We start from the raw sequence: 17,903 nt of genomic DNA, 5'->3' as shown, positions 1-17,903 counted from the left end.
AAATCCACTAGTTTTGTAATTTTTGATAAGTCCTTTAACTTCCCTGGGGCCCAGATTCTCCATCTAGCTGTAAAATGTTGCAGTGAGGATCATATATGCATGTATATTTAAAGCATAGATCCATACATACATGTATCTATACATAGATACATACAAAGAGCTTTATAATCATTAAACTTTCTCTACAAAAACCAGTTGGTATTATTATCAGACCACAAACTAATTCAAGATGGTGAATTGTGCTAGAAAGTACATTGGTTTGGGAGATCCACACTCTGATTCTGATTCTGTCACAAGTTAATGTCATTTGTGACATTATTATAGAACAATTTTAAAAAAGCTTCCCAATTCTAGATCATCACAAAAGTGCTGATGTGATGCTGATGTGACCACCGACATGAGGAGCTTGTAAACTTGTGAGTTTGGTGGGGTATATGTGTGCGTGTTTTTTGTTTTTTCAAATGCTCAACACTCAAAACTTAATTTTTTGCAGGATTCAATACTCAGCTGAGAGGAGCTATGCCAAAGGGATGAAGCATACAAGTCCTCACTTTTGGTTCACTAAAAATGTGTACACTAGCAAAATTCATATTTCCATGGAAAAGACCATTTTGTTTTATGCCAACATCTAGTAGCTTCTGATGGCTGAAAAAATCTGGGCAGTAGTCCAACTAATTTAAACAAGAATTCACCTCCTCTGTAGCCTCCACCTGAGTCAGTCACAAAGTAAAAACAGAATTCTTTTCTATGTTGATATATGCCATAATTTTAAAAACTTGTTTATTACACTGAGAAGGCCCAGTTTGGGCCCCACCTGAAGGAGGTAACAGCAGTGATAATATAAGTTGTGTTGAATTTCTCTGTAAATGTATTTTAATATGATGTGACTAAAATTAAAAAGCATGAAAAGGTAAACCTTACTGGGAAAAACGCGACAATACAAATCCCCAAATTAACTTGGATATTGCCAACTAGAGTCACCAATCAGAAAAGCTAGAGGTACAGAGGAAAGAAAATAGTTAAGTCAAAGTATCTAGGTTTAAATCCTTAGTGACTTAGGTCAGGTTAACTTTATCTCACCAGGCCTCAATTTGTATGTAAAATAAAATAACCTCTGAAGTTCTTTCTAAATTTATAATTACATATATATATATATATATATATATATATATATATATATATATATATATATATATATATATATATATATTGTATACTATAAAAAGGAATTGTGGCAGACTCTAGGCACAAATAGACTCAATATACCCATGTTGATTACAGAGGAATATAAAATTTTAAAATGTCATTTAAAAAAAATTGTTAAAAAAAAAAGTTTACCTTAATGAGAAGTAACTTATGGGATAGCTGTTCAGTGAAACGATATAGATTTGAGTTCATAGGGCCATAAGATTTGGGTCAAGTTCCAGCCCAGTCATTTACTAACTATGGGTTTAAGGGCAAGTCAGTTCCTATATGCTTCAATTCAACACAGGCTTTACCCATACTACTCCTCCAAAGCAGTAACAATTCCAAAGTCTACACGAATACAACGAATGATGTGGTCAAGGTTCATAGACCTAGAGCTTCATCTTTAGCATTTAGGGTCCATTTGAGGGCCTTTCCTAAGACAACACAAGTAGCAAACATCAAAAGTGGTATTAAAACCCAAAGTCTGTCACCCAAAAATATGACTAGTTTAATGTCTATAAAATGTAGCACTATAGTACCTGTACTGATTAAATTATGACTTTTAAAATACCATGGTTCAACCCTACAGGTAACTTATTTATCATGACGACACTAAACTTATAAATATGATTCAGATATTTTAAGCTTTCATGGAAGATTACAATTTGTAGAGAGAAAAACCTGGTGTAATATTAATTCTTGAATCTAGAAGAATGTGGTTTCAAATCCTATACCTGCTATGGTAACCCTGATTTTGAAAATCCCAAAATCTCAATGCACTAAACAACGAAGGGCAGAAATTGCAGGAGTGGAGGGAGTTCTCTCACCTGGGAGAGTTCTTTCTATCAATGAAATATAATAGCATCAAGAAAAGATAAAATATAGCTTACAGCTTAAGAATTTAAATTTAAAAACTGGTTGTCATAATAATCCCACCTCCCCGTGCTTCCCCTTCCCTCCAAAAGTCTACTATTTCACATTAAGAAACCTGTTTGTTATCTGGTGGCTGAAAATGTTCACAATCTGAATTTTGTAGTTGAGAAACAAGGAGTAAGACTATGGGTTTTACACTAACCTAAATGGACACTAAAACTCTCAATTCTTCTCAATTTCAAAATGTTATCATCACACCATATAGTCAGGATCTAGAAATACCATCCATACTATTTACTAATCACTAAGAAGATTTCATGCAATTAATGAGTATCTAGGTCTCATTCTATCTGGCAATACATTTGACCTCTGTTTTATATAGCATCTAAGTATAGTGTATTAATATTTATAGCAACTATATAATTAAAAACTGAGGTGAAAAGACATACTAAAAATAGAAACTAATCATTATTTTCTTTATCATCACCAGGATATTATTTTATCAGAGAAAAAAAGAAAATAAGTATCTAATGGGAAATAAAAGCAAAAGCTTAATCAAATAAGAATAGGGATTTAAGGAAAAATTTGGACTCGACATGTTTGCATTGACTATAACAATATATTTGGTACAATGGTACAAGTTTTTGTTCGACTTGTTTTAATCTATCGTAATCTTTATCCTGAAGTTTAATCTTGCATCAAACTGGAAGTCCCCTAAAAACCTCAAACTCAACACATCTAAAATGAAACTCACTATCCAAAGCCATCCCTTCTTCCAAATTCTCTTTTTAATATCTAGGGCACCCTTATCTTTCCAGCTATCCAAGTTCCTAACCTTAATATCACACAATTTATCACTTGCCTTATATCCAACAGTTGCCAAGTCTTATTGCTTTTATCTTCACCTTCATTCCTCGCGCATAAATCCCATTCTGTTCATTCATTGGTTATTCATTCACTCTCTGACACCTATGTCATTGCAAGAGTCTTGTGATTGGTGCTCTTGCATGTCTTTCACCCATTCTTTTCTCCACTCAGTTGCCAAAGTGACTATCCTAAGCTACAGATCTGACCATATTGCCTGTCTAGTCTCAAAATCCATAAATAACATTGGTTCCCTATTACTGCCAAGATTAAATACAAAATCTTCTGTTTGGCTTTGAAAGCTTTTCACCTGACTTCCTCCTACTTTCATCCTTTCCACATCTAGGGAAGTAGAAGTTCAGTGCCCCCCAAATCCAGACAATCCAAGTAAAATATTTTGGCCTTCCCTTTGCAACAGAAAAGCCTGTATTTTTTTTTTTTCTTTTTAACATTTTAAAGTGTGTCTTATAGTAAAATCTGCGTTGACATGATAAAATATATATTTTTTGCATTTCTGACTTTCTAAACTTTTTCTGTATCATCTCTTGGCTTTCACATGTCTGCAACTTCACTCCAAATTCCCATTTAATTTTTTATGCTCCATTGCAATGTACTGAAACCAAAATGGGTAAAGGAAGTTTGTAAATGGGATAACTGTACTTAGAATTTACCCACACACTTGATCCAAAAGCACTGGTTTGCTTGCTATGGTTCTCCCATCTCCTTTTCATGCCTTTTCACTACTGTCTCCCATGTCTATAAAGCTTTACTATTTCCTCCTCCTGGCTACCTTGGAAGACCCAACTCATATCTCATTTTATACAAGAGGTTTTTTCCTTTGCCTTCCTCACTTCTAATAGCTTCCTTCTGGGATTACCTCTAATTTATCCTGTATGTAATTTACTGAACATAGTTGTCTCCTCCATTAGACTGGGGGTTCCTTGAGACCAAGGACCATATTTTTGTCTTTCTTTGCCTATGCCCTGTGCTTAGCACAGTGTCTGGCAGCTCTTTTCTAAATGCTTACTGAGTGATTAATATATGTGTGACCCAGAACAAGTCACTTAATCTCAGTAAAAACCAGTTTCCTTATTTGTAAAATGATGATGATAAAAATAACTTCTACCTCACAGGAATGTCATGAAGATCAACTGAGATAAATACAATGTAGTTTCAAAATTTTGTACTACTTTGTAAATATTATTCTTATTAATTATCATCAGAAAAGGTTGCTTTGTGTCAGTCATTGATATAAAATGTAATCATTGTAGTAAGGTCTCTGGGGATTAAATTTTTATCCTGACTTTGAAAACAGCAAGACATGAAATGTTATAGAAATTATGCTAAATGTAAACATGTACAATTCAAATGGCATTATGTTAATGCTCATTTTCCTGCTTTCCCACCTGCAGTTCTGGAAACAAGTATGGCTTTCTGTTTGGGCACCCTGGCTTGTGCTATTTGCAAAATTTAAGTGACACTATGGTTCCTGTAATAGTGCTTCTCACGTGTACAAACATCTCTCTGAAGGGCTTTCATTTTTGTAGGTATTCTATCACATGGAAGTCATGAAGCCATTTATTCAATACCTCACTAATATTATATTCTCTTTGCTAGTTTAAGGAACAGTCCTCATGAGAGTCAACAACTTTTTCTTTTTTTTTAATCAGTGGCGAGAAAAAACAACAACAGGAAAATTCAAAATTATTTACATACTTATCTCCACCCTTCACATAAGCCTTTAGTAGGAGGTTAGTAGTGAATTTTATTATGCTGATTTTACAACTCAAGAATCTTGGGTTTATGATTACACTGTCAAAATGTTAACTCACCCACTCAGCACACCAAGGGCCAAATACTGCCCTCAGGTTATGTGACAAGAAACTGACAGCCCAATGAATTTGCAAACTGTGGCTGACTAAATTTGATTGCTTCACTTTCATACAAGTAATCTTTCTATAACTAGTTTGGGAACTATGCCATATGACCTCATAATCTCTGAATAAAACCAAAAGTTAGAACTCCTAAATCCTAACCCACATTCTTCCCTGTTATTTTACTATCTACTACTTAATCCTTTCCTGTTTCTTCCTCGTAAAAGATTCATCTTCTTTGATTAGAGAAATATTAAATGTCTACCATGTGGAGCTCTGTGCTAGATCCTTAGGAATATAGAAAGTTTTTATTAGATGGGATCCCATCCCTCATGGAGTTTACAATCTAGGAGAACAGAATATAAATTTACCAGGCAATGTGTACAAAGGAAACTGTCTTTGGGAGTCAGAAACTAATGGGTTTTAATCCTGGTCCTGTACTGCAAGTTATTATTGATGGGAGGTATCAAGAATGGCATCTAAATTGGATGGATAGGAATTAAAAGAATCTAAAAGAATTAAGTGAGCATCCCAGCTTTATAAAAAGAGGTGAGAAAAGATAGGCACAGAGGGAATAGTCATTATGATAAACATTTATATAATACTTTATAAATTTTGCAAAGTGTTTTACATATGGTATCTCATTTGTTCTATACAATAGCCTTGTGAGGTGAGTGATATTGTTATCCCCTCTTTAGAGATGTGAGGAAATTAGTGGAAGAAAACTAATGACTTGTACAGCAAGAATCCAAGGAAGAATTTGAATTCAGGCCTTCCGGATTCCAGTTCTGGGTCTGTATACCATACAACTACCCATGTCTTCCATAGAAATTTCCCTGACCACACCAAAGTAACTTCTTCCTTTCCTTAACACCCACTGCACTTTTCCATATACTAGGACTGAAAACAGGAAGGGACATGAGAAGCATTTAATCTTTTTTTTTTTTTTTTAAAGCATTTATTAAATGTCTACTATATATGCCAGCCGCAGTGCTGTGTGCTAAGTATTTTACAAACATCATCTCATTTGTTCGTCATAAGAACCCTGGTAGGCGCTATCATTCCTGTTTTAGGGATTAGTGAAAAAGACAATCAAGTGACATGTACACAGTTAAGTATCTGAGGTAGGATTGAACTCAGATTCAAATACATCTCTCACTTCTAGCAATTAGCTGCCTAGTCTAACTCCTCTAACTTTACATAGTTAAAAACCCAGAGAGACTTCTAACCCCAATCGTCTGACTCCATAATTCAGCTCTCTTTCCAGGTCACTTCATCACCCTTCTTTTTTGTAGGGGACCATTTGGTTGATGTTTTCTGCCTTTGTGCTATTATTTTTTCATATGAATATGCTTTACTTCTCCAAATAAACAAGGTCCTTGAGATCAGAGATGCTGAATATTCTAGCCTACCATAAATATTTAATCTACTCACTTATTTTTTAATAAGTGTATATACCTATAAGAGAGAATCTTCTGGAACATCAAAAAATATGTAAAATTTTATGATATTTTAAATAATTCATAGATTAAAAGGAATTTCTTTATCAATTGTCATACTATAGTGATTATCACAGTAATTTTCTCTTTGATCTCATTGAGATCCCTGTCATGAACTTTCTCAAAGGTATTTAAGAAAATTCTCTTGGTCAAATCTGGCTTTATGTCTGTACACCTGAGGAACAACACAAAGTTTCTGATATATAAATTTAGTAATTTTTAGTAATTTATTTAGTAACTCATCTGTGTCTCGGAAGTTACTTTTTATTTTTAATAAAAGTACTTTAGAAGGGATGATAAATGTCACTAATTCTTTAGTGTGAATGCTTTTGTCCCTCCATTTGTTTTATATTGGTTTCCTCCAGAAGAAATTTGAGATTTATCTAGTTGAATCCTGGATAACACATAGAAATCTTGAGGAAAAAGTAGGCAAAAGACCTATTTCATCTGTTTCATGATTTTCCCAAGAGTGTTTCCTGGTTTGACTGCATTTATAATTAAATCCCTTAAATGAGGTCTAAATCAGATTCACTTTATACTATGCTTTTTTTTTTCCTCTGGTAGAAATATCATATAGGAGCAATATATGTTATGGGCCAGAACTCTGAACTTGAAACAAAGGATTCTTACAAGGTAGTAAGTCAATGGAATTGATAGAGACAATAGTTTAATTTGATAATTTAGCATGGTTCAGTATGATGGATTTAATCCTACAAGGAGATCTTATGGGCCAGAACTTGAAACAAGGTACTAAGTGGAATTGAGGAGACAATGGTTAAAACTAGTTTAGCATTGATTTAACCCTACAACAAATAATGATTTCCTAGTGATATAATGATTGGTTTGTACTCAGTGTGGGGCATATAAGCTAGAACTTCTCAGGGTCAGAAAGGATAAGCACATTAGAAGCTCTTAGAGGCTGAGACAGATTCATTTCATCTTCCACATTTGTTGTGACTGGAGGCTGAACACAAACCCTTGGAATTCAGGGAGATTCAGAAGCCAGAGAAGGCAGGTGGGAGCTCGAGCTCTCGAAACCAAGGAGAGAGGAAGGCCTCCAGAAAACTAGCCGAGCTCCAAGTGAAGGAGATAAGATTTTGAAAGAGACAATAAAGGATTTGATTTTAATCCCTGGCTGCACTTGTTATTACTGAACTGAAATGAAGGTTGCTCCCAAAGACCCCAAGAAAACCTCAACAGAGAACATTATATCTTAGAGAGAATATTACATAGCAAAAGGACAAGATACTACTCACCAATGAAAGGTAAAAAGAGTATAAAACCATCTCCCTTCACTTCACAATATCTACAGTTCCAAGTATTTTTTTAAGAAGAAATTTTTCAAACTAAATATCTACAAAATTACTCTGAACTTGTTTCTAAACTGTGCCCTGACCTAGAGTGTCCCATATAATACTTTAAATTTTGAGGTAAACACCTTTACTCAACATTTGTGAAGACACCAGGCAAATTAGCAGCAAGAGGTAGGTCACTGTTTTATCATATTGGCTGTCCCTTCTTTCCTCCCCAAGCGTTTGATGTACATTTTTGTTTACTTGTACTTTTGGCTATGCTAATATCTTTTCAAACTTGCTTGTTTGAGGGCAGCTAGATGACACAGTGGATAGAGCACCAGGTCTGAAGTCAGGAGGACCTGAATTCAAATCTGATCTCCGACACTTAACATTTCCTGGCTGTGTGACCCTGGGCAAGTCACTTAACTCTAATTGCCTCAGCAAAAAAAAAAACAAAACAAAACAAAACAAAAAAACAAAAATCAAACTTGCTTATTTGTAACATCTTATTTGTGTGAAACTGAATTTTTGGTGATGAGGGTGATAAAAAGCAAGTACTATGCTGAAATCAGTATTGAATACAATACAAGGGCTAGGAACCAAGAAAGTTAGGGAATCTAACTTGTGAGGTTTTCCTTTAATATACAAACCAAATATACATATACATACATATATATACACACACACACAATGAAGTATATTATATATGTGTGTATGCATAAGTATGTGTTATATACCTCATATACTTTCTCACATATACTTGAGAGGAAGTTCCCAGCAAGAATCCTAAGGAATGTGTTTTCAGTGATAACCACTGTACGGAAAACATAAGTTATGTAAGCTATTCTTTCTTTAAAAAACAAAATTAAAAGTTCAAAACATCTTGGGAAGTTACCATAAAGTTTCTAGAAATAAAGTTTTTACTTTAAATAGCTGGGACATTTCTTTCCTTTTCTCTTTCTAAGCCTTTCTTGGCCACCACCAGCCAATAGTAACATGCCTATTTGGCTCAAGAGCAGGGAGGGACCTCAGAAGAGATCGACTTCAACTTTTTAATTTACACTTAAGGAAACTGAGATCTTCAGAGACTAATTGACTTGTCTAAAGTTTCAAAAGTAATTACTATCTGAGATATAATTTAAGCATAAGCCCTCAGAGTGTAAAGGCACTGATTTTTCTACAGTGACATATTATATCTTATTTACTGTTTTGCTTCAATGATTATCTTTTCATGTGTATAGAATTGAATTCCTGCATAAATCAGAAGTTCCCTGAATGAAAGGATCAAAGTGTTATACAATCTTTACATTCCATTCAGTCACCAAGAAAAGAATCAAGAATCACCCCATACAAGAAGGTCATTCAGTAAAATCTATTGGTTGAAAGGCCAAAGTTTTAAGGCCAAAACCAACTGTTAGACCTAAATGAAATGACTACCACAAAACCTCCACTGGCATTGTAAGTTCTGGAAAGTGGACAGTGAACTTTGAGTCAGATTAGAAGTATTCTGATTTTTGAAACCACATACAAGCTGTGTGGCCCTTAGAAAAACTTCTTGAGGTCTCAATTTTCTCTTATGTAAAAATGGGTAGTAATACCTATTACCACTTACCTCATGGAGTGGGGAAAGAATTATTTTAAATAATGTGAAAATATTTTGTAACTACAAAAGACTATATAAATGTGAAATATTACTGGTCTTATAAGTCTCTGTTATCTCAGTTTCATCATGACTATAAAAATAAGAAATTAGTTAATCAAGTATAAGTTGTTTTGATTTGTATGCATTAACCACACTTTAAGTTACAAGGCTTGAAATTTCTACCTTAGTTTAAATGAACATTTTATCCAAGGTATTTATTGGACAATTCACATTGCATATATAGAGCAATGCCATACATTATTCCTAAAATCTGTACATAAATATATTTGTATGTATGTTTATGCATTATGATTGGTAAGTAATTACATCTAACAAGGTTTTGCAAGGGTGAATGTTAAAATCTATCTTTGCATGTATTTTGAAAAATAAAAAGTAGCTATGTCTAATTGAAAACATAAAAGAGCATTGAAACTTCATATTTTATGAAGAAATATATAATTGCAAATTTTAAATTTTTGGTAATAACTGTACTCCAGAATTTATCTGTAGTTCTTGCTCATATGTATTTATCATTCTGCTCTTCCCTGTTTTCCTCTGGCTTTACTCTAACCTGTTCATTACTGGTCAAACTCTATACATCTTTTTCTTTTTTCTATAGTTTAAACTCCTTGAAAGAACAGCTAAAAAGCCACAGAAAATGACTGTAATAGGTTGTGGGTATCATATTTTAAGAAGGATGTGCTAAATAAATATTGGTTTTAAAAACTGGAGATTTTAGATTTTTAGAATGAATAAGAGGCAGATAGTAGGGACATAATACTTGTTTTCATATATGTAAAAGGCTGTCATTTAGATTTGTTTGCTTTAGGCCCCAGCAGCCAGAAAAGCAACATTAGGTAGAATGTTTAATAAAATTTAATTAACATAAAGAGAAAGCTTCTAAAAATATAAAGCTTTTCAAAACAGGAATAAGCAGCCTCAAGTATAGTAGTAATTTTACCATCTTTGGAGATCTTCAGAGAAAGACTTAACTCATCAAGGTATATTATAGAGACTTGATGGCTAATGAATGAGCTTGTTTCCAACTCTTTTAAGATTCTGTAATTCTGCTGGAATCACTGATAAAGAGAAGGAAGGGTTTGGGACAACTAGGGATATTCTCTTTGGGATTATCAAAACAAAGAGTCAAGAATCACCACAAGTTCTTTCTCCAGTGTACAACCTAATTTTTTTTTCATTTGCCCTTTGGCATAGCACTGTTGAAATTTCAGTGGCAGTGACAACCGGAGATGGGCAAACTCATGTTGTTTTTGCCAGGACATTGGGTGTAAAGCAAACAAAAGGGCTCTTTGTCTTTCCATTGTTGTGTATGAAAACGCTAAGCAATGGAGTAAACTTTATAAATTAGTTCTGAGAGGATCTGTTCTACTCCAAGAACTGGGAAATATGAAGGAACAACAATTTGGTCATTTTCACTCTGATTTTTTGCCAATAAGTTAGGGAGTACTGAAGATGAAAGCCTGTAGGCAAGTTTGAGAGTAATCTCCTGAAAAGCCGTATCTTACAATTAGGTGAAATCATAGAAGGTATAATCATGGAATGTACCAAAGACCACAAAAGAAGTCAACGTAGACCACTTGCTTCAGTGTTGGGAGTGACTTTCAAACCACCCTTTTTCGAGGCAGGTATAGGAATGTATAGACTAAAAGGATAATACAGAGATAAAAATGTTTGGTCCCCGTAGGACATATGGAATTTTGTAACCCCAACACTGTGAAAATATGGAAAAGAAAACTAGCATTTTTAAAAAATTTACCAAAAAAAAAAAAAACAAAAACAACAACAACAACAACAACAAAAAAAAAAAAAAAAAACACCTTAACTCCTTCCCATTAATAAACATAGTAATTTGGACACAACAGCCTTTTTATCACAACTTGCTAGAATTAGATAGGTGTGAAACAGGAAATGAGATCAAACAGAAAGAAAATTAACACTGACAAAAGATTCAACAAACAGACCATCTGTGGTGATAAGTTTAAAAGTTCTTTTGGAATACCAAATTCATTTAATGAAGGTCCTTTCTTCATACTTTCCTGCCTCCCTCTCTTTCCTTCCCTTCAACTCTTTTTTTAAATGACGAAGAATAAAAGGTTTACCAAACCTGAACCAGAAAAGCAGTATTTTTGTTGTGCCACAATTCTCTTTTATTGTCCTGCCTCAGTTTCCCTAATTATCCTGACTCAATTTCCCTAATTATCCTGACTCAGTTTCCCTAAATTGTCCTGCCTTGGTTTCCCAGAATTGTTTTGCCTCAATTGTTCTGCTCAATCCTACAAAACCACCCCTCCCTTTTAATCACTAGAATATTTGATAAAGATAAAAGATCTGATATTTTAGAATATCAGAATGTCTTTCTCCATCCCAATCAGAATATCAAATACCATCTTATCAATTGGCCTCCCCCCATACAGTCAGAACCAGATTGATAGTCCCTTCCAGTTCCAGGATCTGACTCCACCCCTGCCTCAGTCTACCCCCTCTATCTGAGCCACATTTATATCTGTCATTGAGAACTCACATAGTTTGCTGGATTCTTGGAGATAATCTCATTCAGCCCTGGGAACCAAACCATAGATCCATTTGGTCCCAGTAAATCTCTCCCTTTCAAATAAATTATTAAATACTCTCTAATCTCTATCTTGCCTCAATTTCTCTGGCATTACATTTTAATCTCCTCAATTACCTGAGAAGAATATAGTAGAAAATACACACCCACTCTACAATATAAATATATTAGATAAAACTCTGCCTAACAGTATAACTGAGAAATAAACTGATAAAATTATCTATTCCTTAAAATGAAGAGGCTTTAAAGAACAATTATCAGAAGCACATGAAGGGATAAGGATTTAGCCAATCAGCAGGTATTTATTAAGCACCTTCTATGTGCCAGGCACTGTGCTGAAAATACAAATTAAAAAAAAAAAAGTTTATACTACTAAGGAGCTTAGTCCCAACATAGAAAAATGAAACCAAATTGTGCCTTTTCATCTTGATATGTCTAGATTTTTTTTAAGTATATAGAATATTTAAATTAGCTTTCCTTAAATACACTGAAGTCATCATGGGCATATTTGCAACCTTTTTTCAATGTTACATGTTTTTAAAGTCTATTAGAAAAATAATTCCAAGTCAGGGCAACACCATTTGAATGATCAAAATAATGCTTAACGACATTGACTTAAAATGAGTTAGAAAGTTAAAACATTTCCCTGCTCAGTCCCACAAAAGCATATGATTCTTATCTATTATTTCATGACACTATTAAATGCCAATTAGTGTTTTAAAAATCCCCAAGGCATGATGGTAACCCCAAAAGCTGAAGAGATGGAAGAAAACCAACAAAAAATCTCAAGTCATCAGGATAATTATCCATTCCTGGATGAGAGGATGAGACTAATGAAGAATAATGAAAAACAATGATATTAATGAAGAACAAAAATTTAAATTACTCAATACTGACGCATTTACTGTCATGTTCAATCTTAAGACATGAAAGAATTTTTGAAATAAATTACTAAAAAATATTCTTGGTGAACCCTTTGCTGGTTTACTGGATATTCTCATTATTTTTTGTTATAGATGTAAAATCACTAGTAGGGTTTGTTCAAGTTGAACTCCCAAGTTATGTAGTTGACCAGTTTATATAATTTGATATGAAATAAACAAAAAAAATTCTTTGACAGGGTACAGAATTTGAAATAATCTTTTTGGGAAATTTAAAAAAAAGCACATCTCCAATTAATTTATTCTTAATCACTGATATTTCTTTAGTACAAGTTTTACAAAGTACTTTACACACATTATCTCATTTGAGCTGGAAGATGATCCTTCAAGTTTTCCTACAGTTTTTATTATCTCCATTTTACAGCTAAGTAGACTGAGGGCCAGAGAAGCTAGGTAATAAAATAGTGTACTGGACCTATGTTCAAATCTGGTCTTGGACTTTTACTAGGTGTGAGACCCTAACCAAGCTTTGATATCCTTATCTGTAAAATAAGCAAAATAGCAAACCACTCCAGTATCTTTGCCAAAAACCAACACACCAAAAATGCAAATAGAGTCACAAAGAATTGGACACAACCAAAAAAATGGATGAACATCAGCCAGAGGTCAGAGGGGCCAAGTGACTTTCTGAGGATGGGAGAAATGGAATTCAAGCACAGGTTTTTCCAGATTCTGAATTCAGCAATTTCTATTTAACCCATAAGGGTACTCCATAGATAAATACAAAGTCTCCTTCCTCCTCTGAGTTCTGGCAAGAATATACCAAGTATAATCCATATTCCATCTGTTTATATGTCTATGTTTACATATACACATATATTTACGTATACAATCTATTTCTGTATATGTATGTCTTCAGTTATTTGTAGATGAATGGACTGTATATGTAAATATAAGCATTTATATGTATGTATAAATGGTATCTGTTTTCTATTTTTATGAATATATTTAAGTAGGAGGAAATGTAGTAAAGCAGAAAGTGCTGGGTCTGAAGTCAGAAATCCTGTGTTCAGTAATAGTAATAGCTATTATGTATGTTAGAGAGAGAGAGAGAGAGAGAGAGAGAGAGAGAGAGAGAGAGAGAGAGAGAAATTTCCTATCTGCGAAGCACTTTTTAAATATTATATCATTTTATCCTTGTAATATGGAGGTAGAAGCTTTTATTTTCTCCATTTAGAGATAAGGAAACTCAGGCCAGATTAAACAATTTGCCCAGAGTCACATAACTAGTAGTGTCTAAAATGGCAGCTTGACTCACTGCACAACCTGACTGTTCAAATTCTGGTTCATCCAATTATACCAATGTGTTCTCAGGCACATCACTTCACCTTGCTGGGACCTCAATTTTTTTTTATCAGTAAAATTAATTCTACAAGAATATATTAAGGGATTAACTTTATATCCCAGGAAGCAGATACCAAGACAACAATTCCCTGGCCAGATCTTTCACCTGTGTTGGGAAAACCACATAAATAGAGATGAGTAAGTAAGTTAAGAGGTAGATTCATAATAAGATGGGGGAGTGGAGTAGAGGGAAAGGCACTAGCAACTGGAATCAGGAATAAGGGGGAATCAGTACAGGTTTATTGTAAATACAATAAGGAGCCTTAGACCACTGAGCTCTTAAGTTCCTTCCAATTCACTTATATTCCATTTTCTGAAGAAACAGGGCATTCCTAAATTATGACTATTTTTTGCAACCTTTCAAATAGAATGAACAAGTATGTTTAATAATACATAGCTTTCTCTGAAATCTGTCTCATCTAAACCAGGTACTATGCCTTTTGTAAAGTTCAGTTTTCCAACTATAAAATTATTATTATTATTATTTTATCTATTGTAATTCTCAATTTAAAATTTCAATAAATCATTATCTTGATCACAGATTGGAAGATAACGTCAAAACAATATCATTATACTATCCTTCTTCTGAACTATGATTTCACGAAATTCTCATACACGTGGATTTTTTTCTTCCAGGAAATATCCTGTCTTCACTGTTCTTTTTTTTTTTTTTTTTAACTTCAGCAATTCATTATAAGAACATTCGTGTTTGAAGATATAGGTCATTACAACACATAAACTAATAAGTGCTTCATCATGGCAAACAAATGGCCATGGTAAAAATCAGTTGCATTTATGTGCTTTTAGCATTGGCAAATGGATCTAAAGTACTCTGTGATGTGATGGAAAAAGATGAAAAGATCTTTCCACTTTATGGCAATTCATCCTTCATTCTATGGAACCCAAAATTTTCCCATCTAAGGGTATTATCACTGGTGGTAAAGACCAAGAAATGTACAATGGTGAACCTTTCCTCCTCCACCTCTCAAATTCTAGTTTGTTTCCTCCCCCTCCCCTGTAAGTGCACATGGCCAAACAGCTACCTTCTATTGTCTTTTTTCCCTCTTCTTTCCAAACTGGAATCCTTCTTAAGATTTGCCTCTAACAATCCAAGACATCAGATATTAAATAGTTTATACCTCTCCATAATTTTTCTCTCTCTTTTCTCTTATTTTTAGAGTTAAAGAGTTTCTCAAGGATAACAGTATATGTTATTCTATCAATATACTACTCCTCCAACAACTTTTGTAAGTGAATTTCCCAACCCCTTCTAGAACTGCTGAAGGAACAAGGACATTCACAGGTAAAACTCTAAAGAAAAGAATTGTTAAGTCTACACACAGAGCAGACAAAGAAATAAATTGCATTGAGTTTTCCACTTCACACTCAGAGTAAGCACCTCATGAGAAGCAATATAGCACAGGAAATAGTAGCTTACTGAGCTTGAATTCAGAAAGAACAGAATTCAAATTCTGCTTAAAATAGTAATCAGTTTGTGACTCTGGTTTGGATCTCAGTTTCCTTTATATTTAAAATGAAGGGGCTAGACTTTGACCTCAAAGGTCTCTTCCAGCTCTAAATCTGGAATCCTATAATACTATGATCTACACAGTGTTATCTAATACCGCACATGAGCTGCCAAGTTTAAAGAGAATAAGGAAAGCAATAATCAGATAAATTCAGACTGCTCTCCATAGGGCATTTCTATTTTGCAGATTTAGTGGGGGGGGGGGGAAAGAACAATGCATTGAAATCAAGTCTGTCACTCAATTCATTCTTCCTCTCTCTCACTACCCTATACACCTTCTGAAATCTGTAGCAATAGAGTGACACCTGTTACAGGAAACATCCACTTGTATTACTGTTCTGGGACAAGAGTGAGTAAGGATTAGAGGAATGAAGCAGTATTTTTGAGCTGTAATTTACTGGCCTGTGGACAGCTAATAGGCAACCCAGCAAAAGGAAAGCCCCTTGCAATAAACTATTGTCTTTTGGTAAGCAATTTGTTTCTGCAGAAAGCAACTACAAGCCAAGCGATTTTTTTTCCCCTTACTCCCCCCCCCCCTTCCCATTTCTAGCTTGGAACTCAGGCACTTAGCAACAAAATTTCCTAAAAGTTCCTTTTGATTCCCTTGGGGGCAGCAGACCAAAAGCTACTAGGGGCTCTCCCAGCAAAGTGCCAAACACAAACTCCAAACTGAAAAAATAAAACTTCTGGATTGTAAAAGTGGGACTCCAGAACAAAGTTAATCTCCTAAAGCCTCTTCTAAGGGATCAATAAGCCATAAAACCCAATATGGAAGTTTCTCAAAGTGGAAAACAGGTGATGTGATTCCTTTAGAAAAGATCACACTGCAACGTCTATAGGCTGTAAAAGAATGATATTGTAATAGAGAGCTGGGGGCCCTTCCTGGGAAAGCAGTAGGCTTCTGAATAATATTCTCCGGTCCCGTGCAGCTGCTTATCCTGCAGCGGTAGTATAAAGGTGCTGTCTCTGGAACTCTAGACCACATAGGGCATATCTCTTTGCCATTTCACCTCCTGCTAACCGGTGCTCCCTCTAACTCATCATAAAGTTGTTCCCCAATCCTGCTGCAAATCTATTCTACTTTCACTCTTACTAACCCCCCACCCCCCACCCTCTATTCTCTCCCGCTTTGGAGCCCTCTCCCCCAGGCACCTCCTCCCTTCTTAGGAAGCCAGTGTCACTTTTCTCCCCTTTGTCTCTTAAGGCGATTCCCCGAATAAGTTCCCTTTGCCAATTTCCTGACGCTGCCCTCTCCCCAATCCAGGCCTGCTTGCCCGGAAAAAAAGCACCTGATAAAGGAAGATGCCACCTGTCAGGAGGTGTCGATCCAGAAGTTTATATTTGAGGATTGTCTTTGTAACACTCCTCCCCTCCCCCCCCCGCCCCAAGGCACAGAGACTTATCCTCTATAGAGAATCTGGACACAAATTAAATTCCCTAAATTTACAAGAAAGTTCTCTGGAATAAGGGGCAGAGATCAGACTCAGACTCCAGAACGAGCACAAGACCCCAAAACTTCGACTGCCTCATGCCCTGAAAAAGAGCCAGGTGCAAACACTTGTTTCTTCTCCGGCAAAGAGAGCTTGTAATAAAGTCACAGGCATCCGTCGCCAGCCGCACTGGCAGCAGGGATGACTAAACCAAGACACTGTTCAAAAACTAAGTGTGCATTTGTCTGGAGGTTGATGGTTAAGAGTTCTCCTGCAACAAGCTAATTAATGTCCTTTGCAGCAATGGGGGTTAGGGGTGCGGGTAAACAGGGCAGCGTGGAGCTTCTAAATTGTCTTCCTCCATTATTGGAGAAGCCAAACCCTCCACTGCTCCCCCAAACTCCCTGGCCTCCAAAGTGGCATAAAGCACCTTTGACTTTAAGTCAGTCCCAAGCCTAGAGAACGAAGAATGGGCTTTCTGTCTAGCACTGAACTTAATCGGAGCAACTTGAGGGGTACATGCCAGGTATAGACTTCGTCAGGACAAAAAAAAAAAAAATCAACTCTGGAACCTTTACTCCGAGATTGGACAGTATTTTTTTCCCTTGACAAATAGTCTACAATTCTCCCGCCTCTCTCAGACGCGTGGATGTACAGTACACACACAGGCGTAAAACAAACAAAAACCTTTTTCGACATAAAGCTAAGTCTACTTCATACACACACTCCATATATTTTTTCCTACTCTCATCTCTTCAAAAAGCACGCTGGGTTAAAAAACCAAAACAAAAACCTCACACTGCCTCTTTGCAAATTGTTCGTGGAGAAGCCCCCA

At 35.2% G+C, this 17,903-nt stretch overlaps 2 protein-coding genes across 2 annotated transcripts in view; both read right to left on the bottom strand.

Annotated features, from left to right (window-relative positions):
* Positions 1-17,903, bottom strand: part of PDE10A (phosphodiesterase 10A) — a 736,567-nt gene that overhangs the window by 319,445 nt on the left and 399,219 nt on the right.
* LOC141566715 (uncharacterized) overlaps positions 1-17,903 on the bottom strand; it is a 59,038-nt gene that overhangs the window by 39,461 nt on the left and 1,674 nt on the right. The gene's annotated exons all lie outside the window — the stretch shown is intronic.

Source organism: Sminthopsis crassicaudata, chromosome 4, assembly GCF_048593235.1.
Source record: "Sminthopsis crassicaudata isolate SCR6 chromosome 4, ASM4859323v1, whole genome shotgun sequence".
In the NCBI taxonomy this organism is placed as follows: Eukaryota; Metazoa; Chordata; class Mammalia; order Dasyuromorphia; family Dasyuridae; genus Sminthopsis; species Sminthopsis crassicaudata.
This window is presented reverse-complemented; position numbering and strand designations above follow the sequence as displayed.